Below are 7,500 nucleotides of genomic sequence, written 5' to 3' on the forward strand. Positions count from 1 at the left end.
AGCAGAAGCCAGCCTCCAGCAGCTGATGGCGGGGTGCAGGAGCTGCAGCCAGCGTCCAGCAGCTGATGGTGGGGTGGAGGAGCTGCAGCCAGCGTCCAGCAGCTGATGGTTGGGTGGAGGAGCAGCAGCCAGCCTCCAGCAGCCAGCCTCCAGCTAGTGATGGCGGGGTGGAGAAGCAGGCAGCCTCCATCAGCTGATGGCGGGGTGGAGGAGCAGAAGCCAGCCTCCAGCTGGTGATGGCGGGGTGCAGGAGCTGCAGGCAGCCTCCAGCAGCTGATGGCGGGGTGCAGGAGCTGCAGGCAGCCTCCAGCAGCTGATGGCGGGGTGGAGGAGCTGCAGCCAGCGTCCAGCAGCTGATGGTGGGGTGGAGGAGCTGCAGCCAGCGTCCAGCAGCTGATGGTTGGGTGGAGGAGCAGCAGCCAGCCTCCAGCAGCTGATGGCGGGGTGCAGGAGCAGCAGCCAGCCTCCAGCAGCTGATGGCGGGGTGGAGGAGCTGCAGCCAGCCTCCAGCAGCCAGCCTCCAGCTAGTGATGGCGGGGTGGAGAAGCAGGCAGCCTCCATCAGCTGATGGCGGGGTGGAGGAGCAGAAGCCAGCCTCCAGCTGGTGATGGCGGGGTGCAGGAGCTGCAGGCAGCCTCCAGCAGCTGATGGCGGGGTGGAGGAGCTGCAGCCAGCCTCCAGCAGCCAGCCTCCAGCTAGTGATGGCGGGGTGGAGAAGCAGGCAGCCTCCATCAGCTGATGGCGGGGTGGAGGAGCAGAAGCCAGCCTCCAGCAGCTGATGGCGGGGTGCAGGAGGTGCAGGCAGCCTCCAGCAGCTGATGGCGGGGTGCAGGAGCAGCAGGCAGCCTCCAGCAGCTGATGGCGGGGTGCAGGAGCTGCAACCAGCCTCCAGCTGGTGATGGCGGGGTGGAGGAGCTGCAGCCAGCCTCCAGCAGCCAGCCCCCAGCAGCTGATGGCGGGGTGGAGGAGCAGAAGCCAGCCTCCAGCAGCTGATGGTGGGGTGCAGGAGCTGCAGCCAGCCTCCAGCAGCCAGCCTCCAGCTGGTGATGGCGGGGTGGAGGAGCAGCAGCAGACAGCCTCCAGCAGCCAGCCAGCCTCCAGGAGCTGATGGCGGTGTGTGGGAGCAGCAGCCAGCCTCCAGCGTTCAGCCAGCATCCATCAGCTGATGGCGGTGTGAAGGAGCTGCAGCCAGCCTCCAGCAGGTCATGGTGGGGTGGAGGAGCAGCAGCCAGCCTCCAGCAGCTGATGGCGGGTTGCAGGAGCTGCAGCCAGCCTCCAGCAAATGATGGCGGGGTGCAGGAGCTGCAGGCAGCCTCCAGCAGCTGATGGCGGGGTGCAGGAGCAGCAGGCAGCCTCCAGCTGCTGATGACGGGGTGCAGGAGCTGCAACCAGCCTCCAGCTGGTGATGGTGGGGTGGAGGAGCTGCAGCCAGCCTCCAGCAGCTGATGGCGGGGCGCAGGAGCTGCAGGCAGCCTCCAGCAGCTGATGGCGGGGTGCAGGAGCAGCAGCCAGCCTCCAGCTGGTGATGGCGGGGTGAAGGAGCTGCAGCCAGCCACCAGCAGCTGATGGCGGGGTGAAGGAGCTGCAGCCAGCCACCAGCAGCTGATGGCGGGGTGGAGGAGCTGCAGCCAGCGTCCAGCAGCTGATGGTTGGGTGGTGGAGGAGCAGCAGCCAGCCTCCAGCAGCTGATGGCGGGGTGCAGGAGCAGCAGCCAGCGTCCAGCAGCTGATGGTTGGGTGGAGGAGCAGCAGCCAGCCTCCAGCAGCTGCTGGCGGGGTGCAGGAGCAGCAGCCAGCCTCCAGCAGCTGATGGCGGGGTGCAGGAGCTGCAGGCAGCCTCCAGCAGCTGATGGCGGTGTGCAGGAGCTGCAGCCAGCCTCCAGCAGCTGATGGCGGGGTGCAGGGGCTGCAGGCAGCCTCCAGCAGCTGATGGCGGGGTGCAGGAGCTGCAACCAGCCTCCAGCTGGTGATGGCGGGGTGGAGGAGCAGCAGCCAGCCTCCAGCAGCCAGCCTCCAGCTGCTGATGGCGGGGTGGAGGAACAGAAGCCTCCAGCAGCTGATGGCAGGGTGCAGGAGCAGCAGCCAGCCTCCAGCTGGTGATGGCGGGGTGGAGGAGCTGAAACCTGGGTCGGACCTGGTCTGCAGCAGGGCCCATTACCACTCAGAAGCTGATGGCAGTGTGTGTTTAGGTCCCTGCGGGGTGGATGAGCTGAAACCTGGGTCAGACTTGGTGTGCAGCAGGGCTCAGCACCCTCCAGAAGCCGATGACAGTGTGTCTTTAACTCCCTGCCTGGTGGGAGAGCTGAAAGCTGGGTCGGACCTGGTCTTTAGCAGAGCTCAGCAGCCTCCAGAAGCTGATGGCAGTGTGTGTTTCATCCCCTGCGGGGTGGGAGAGCTGAAACGTGGGTCGGACCTGGTCTGCAGCAGGGCCCATCACCATCCAGAAGCTGACGGCGGTGTGTGTTTAAGTCCCTGCGGGGTGGGAGAGCCATAACCTGGGTCGGACCTGGTCTGCAGCAGAGCTCAGCAGCCTCCAGAACCTGATGGCAGTGTGTCTTTAATCCACTGCGGGGTGCAGGAGCTGAAACCTGGGTCGGACCTGGTCTGCAGCAGGGCTCAGCAGCCAGCAGAAGGTGACGGCAGTGTGTGTTTAGTTCCCTGCGGGGTGCAGGAGCTGAAACCTGGGTCGGACCTGGTCTGCAGCAGAGCTCAGCAGCCAGCAGAAGGTGATGGCAGTGTGTGTTTAAGTCCCTGCCTGGTGGGAGAGCTGAAACCTGGGTCGGACCTGGTCTATAGAAGAGCTCAGCAGCCTCCAGAAGCTGATGGCAGTGTGTGTGTTTTGGTCCCTGCGGGGTGCAGGAGCAGGAACCCGGGTCGGACCTGGTCTATAGCGGAGCTCAGCAGCCTCCAGCAGCTGATGGCAGTGTGTGTTTAATTCCCTGCCTGGTGGGAGAGCTGTAACCCGGGTCGGACTTGGTCTGCAGCAGGGCCCATCACCATCCAGAAGCTGATGGCAGTGTGTCTTTAATTCCCTGCGGGGTGGAGGAGCAGAAACCTGGGTCGGACCTGGTCTATAGCAGAGCTCAGCAGCCTCCAGAAGCTGATGGCAGTGTGTGTTCAAGTCCCTGCGGGGTGGGAGAGCTGAAACCTGGGTCGGACCTGGTCTATAGAAGAGCTCAGCAGCCTCCAGCAGCTGATGGCAGTGTGTGTTTAAGTCCCTGCGGGGTGGGAGAGCTATATCCCGGGTCGGACCTGGTCTATAGCAGAGCTCAGCAGCCTCCAGCAGCTGATGGCAGTGTGTGTTTAAGTCCCTGCGGGGTGGGAGAGCTGAAACCTCGGTCGGACCTGGTCTATGGCAGAGCTCAGCAGCCTCCAGAAGCTGATGGCAGCGTGCCTCTAAGTCCCTGCCTGGTGGGAGAGCTGAAACCTGGGTCGGACATGGTCTGCAGCAGGGCTCGGCAGCCTCCAGCAGCTGATGGCAGTGTGTCTTTAAGTCCCTGCCTGGTGGGAGAGCTGAAACCTGGGTCGGACCTGGTCTATAGCAGAGCTCAGCAGCCTCCAGCAGCTGATGGCAGTGTGTGTTTAAGTCCCTGCCTGGTGTGAGAGCTGAAACCTGGGTCGGACCTGGTCTATAGAAGAGCTCAGCAGCCTCCAGCAGCTGATGGCAGTGTGTCTTTAAGTCACTGCCTGGTGGGAGAGCTGAAACCTGGGTCGGACCTGGTCTATAGTAGAGCTCAGCAGCCTCCAGCAGCTGATTGCAGTGTGTGTTTAAGTCCCTGCCTGGTGGGAGAGCTGATATCCGGGTCGGACCTGGTCCACAGCAGGGCCCATCACCCTCCAGAAGCTGGTGGCAGTGTGTGTTTAAGTCCCTGCGGGGTGCAGGAGCAGAAACCTGGGTGGGACCTGGTCTGCAGCAGAGCTCGGCAGCCTCCAGCAGCTGATGGCAGTGAGTGTTTAAGTCCCTGCGGGGTGGGAGAGCTATATCCCGGGTCAGACCTGGTCTAAAGCAGGGCCCATCACCCTCCAGAAGCTGGTGGCAGTGTGTGTTTAAGTCCCTGCGGGGTGGAGGAGCAGAAACCTGGGTCGGACCCGGTCTACAGCAGAGCTCAGCAGCCCCCAGAAGCTGATGGCAGTGTGTGTGTGTGTGTGTGTGTTTAAGTCTCTGCCTGGTTGGAGAGCCGATACCTGGGTCGGACCTGGTCTGCAGCAGGGCTCAGCAGCCTCCAGAAGCTGATGGCAGTGTGTCTTTCATTCCCTGCGGGGTGCAGGAGCAGAAACCTGGGTCGGACCTGGTCTATAGCGGAGCTCAGCAGCCTCCAGCAGCTGATGGCAGTGTGTGTGTTAAAGACCCTGCGGGGTGGGAGAGCTGAAACCTGGGTCGGACCTGGTCTGCAGCAGGGCTCAGCAGCCCCCAGAAGCTGATGGCTGTGTGTGTTTAAGTCCCTGCGGGGTGGGAGAGCTGAAACCTGGGTCGGACCTGGCCCGCAGCAGGGCCCATCACCCTCCAGAAGCTGATGGCGGTGTGGGTTTAAGTCCCTGCGGGGTTGAGGAGCTGAAACCTGGGTCGGACCTGGTCTGCAGCAGGGCCCATCACCATCCAGAAGCTGATGGCTGTGTGTGTTTAAGTCCCAGGGGGGTGGGAGAGCCATAACCTGGGTCGGACCTGGTCTGCAGCAGGGCTCAGCAGCCTCCAGTTGCAGATGGCAGTGTGTGTTTAGTTCCCTGCGGGGTGCAGGAGCTGAAACCTGGGTCGGACCTGGTCTATAGCAGAGCTCAGCAGCCTCCAGAAGCTGATGGCAGTGTGTCTTCAATTCCCTGCGGGGTGCAGGAGCTGATACCTGGGTCGGACCTGGTCTGCAGCAGGGCCCATCACCATCCAGACGCTGATGGCAGTGTGTGTTTAAGTCCTAGTGGGCTGCAGGAGCTGAAACCTGGGTCGGACCTGCTCTATAGTAGAGCTCAGCAGCCTCCAGAAGCTGATGGCAGTGTGTCTTTAAGTCCCTGCGGGGTGGGATAGCTGAAACCTGGGTCGGACCTGGTCTGCAGCAGGGCCCATCACCATCCAGACGCTGATGGCAGTGTGTGTTTAAGTCCTAGTGGGCTGCAGGAGCTGAAACCTGGGTCGGACCTGCTCTATAGTAGAGCTCAGCAGCCTCCAGAAGCTGATGGCAGTGTGTCTTTAAGTCCCTGCGGGGTGGGATAGCTGAAACCTGGGTCGGACCTGGTCTGCAGCAGGGCCCATCACCCTCCAGAAGCTGTTGGCAGTGTGTCTTCCATTCCTAGTGGGGCAGGGGAGCAAAGACCTGGGCAGAGGAGCGCCTGTCTGCATCCGATCCGGCCCCTCAGCAGCCCGCCGTGAGCCTTAGAGAACCCCCCCCCCCCCCCAGCGGGCTCCAGGAACCGGGCCCTGCGTCGGACCCAGCTCAGTAAGGCCCTCCCTCGGGCCCTGCAGCAGGTGGCCCCGTCTATGCAGTCGAAAACCCCGCGAAAATCGGTGTAGAAACGCCCGAGAGGCGTGGTGCGGTTCCCCCGGCCGGTACCGGGTCCGGACCGGTCCGGAAGTCCACCCAGAACACTGCCTGGGGCTTCTGGGCGGCTCCCCAGGCGCAGGCAGTCGAAAACCGCGTGAAAATCGGTTCAGAATTGACAAAACGGCGACCTCGTCGCTCCAAAAACTAAGTCCAAACTAAGCCTTTCGCTTATCGCTTAACGCTTAAGGCGGTCGGCCTTATGGCCAGTAAATGAAAAGTGCCTGCGCCCCTGGAGGTTTTGGAAGGTGCGAGCGATGACCATGCTCGGGTTAGTAGGTGAGGCCATCGGAAAACCAGCGTGAGTTGGCGGGTTTGGGTGGCAATCTATTCCAGGCAGAGTCGACTATCTCTGGGCATCAATTTTGGGATTTTTCCGGCTCTGGTTCTGGGAGAAACGCAGGGGCAAAGTGCACGAGCCGCGGCCGATTTTGGTGGCCTGTCCCTGGGCACAAAGTCTGAGGAGTGTGGGCCTGGTTCTCCGAAAAATACCAGTCTGCTGGAGCTCACTCCCATGGCTCCAGGGGGCACGGCACACCCCCCGGTAGCCGACCAAAGTGCTCTACTCGGGCCAGACTCGGACCCACGACCCGGGGTGAGAACCACAACTACTGGTCATCCTTTTGACCTCCAGGGGGCGCGGCAGAGCCTCCCCAGTCCGACGCAAGTGCCCCACTTGGGCCATACTCAGACCCACGGCCCGGGGCGAGAACCACAACTACTGGTCATCCTTTAGACCTCCAGGGGGCCCGGCACAGCCTCCCTAGACCGACACAAGTGCTCCACTTGGGCTGTACTCTGACCCAAGTCCCGGTGCGAGAACCACAACTACTGGTCATCCTTTAGACCTCCAGGGGGCCCGGCACAGCCTCCCTAGGCCGACACAAGTGCTCCACTTGGGCTATACTCTGACCCAAGTCCCGGGGCGAGAACCACAACTACTGGTCATCCTTTTGACCTCATGGTCATCCTTTAGATCTCCAGGGGGCCCGGCACAGCCTCCCTAGGCCGACACAACTGCTCCACTTGGGCTATACTCTGACCCAAGTCCCGGGGCGAGAACCACAACTACTGGTCATCCTTTAGACCTCCAGGGGGCACGGCACACCCCCCGGTAGCCGACCAAAGTGCTCTACTCGGGCCAGACTCGGACCCACGACCCGGGGTGAGAACCACAACTACTGGTCATCCTTTAGACCTCCAGGGGGCCCGGCACAGCCTCCCTAGTCCGACACAAGTGCTCCACTTGGGCTATACTCTGACCCAAGTCCCGGGGCGAGAACCACAACTACTGGTCATCCTTTAGACCTCCAGGGGGACCGGCACAGCCTCCCTAGACCGACACAAGTGCACCACTTGGGCCATACTCTGACCCAAGTCCCGGGGCGAGAACCACAACTACTGGTCATCCTTTTGACCTCATGGTCATCCTTTAGACCTCAAGGGGGCACGGCAGAGCCTCCCTAGTCCGACACAAGTGTCCCACTTGGGCTATACTATGACCCAAGTCCCGGGGCGAGAACCACAACTACTGGTCATCCTTTAGACCTCAAGGGGGCACGGCAGAGCCTCCCTAGTCCGACACAAGTGTCCCACTTGGGCCATACTCAGACCCACGGCCCGGGGCGAGAACCACAACTACTGGTCATCCTTTAGACCTCCAGGGGGCCCGGCACAGCCTCCCTAGTCCGACGCAAGTGCTCCACTTGGGCTGTACTCTGACCCAAGTCCCGGGGCGAGAACCACAACTAATGGTCATCCTTTAGACCTCCAGGGGGCACGGCACAGCCTCCCTAGTCCGACACAAGTGCTCCACTTGGGCTATACTCTGACCCAAGTCCCGGGGCGAGAACCACAACTACTGGTCATCCTTTAGACCTCCAGGGGGCACGGCAGAGCCTCCCTAGTCCGACACAAGTGTCCCACTTGGGCTATTCTCTGACCCAAGTCCCGGGGCGAGAACCACAACTACT

This window comes from Nothobranchius furzeri, unplaced genomic scaffold, assembly GCF_043380555.1.
Source record: "Nothobranchius furzeri strain GRZ-AD unplaced genomic scaffold, NfurGRZ-RIMD1 Scf084, whole genome shotgun sequence".
NCBI lineage: Eukaryota > Metazoa > Chordata > Actinopteri > Cyprinodontiformes > Nothobranchiidae > Nothobranchius > Nothobranchius furzeri.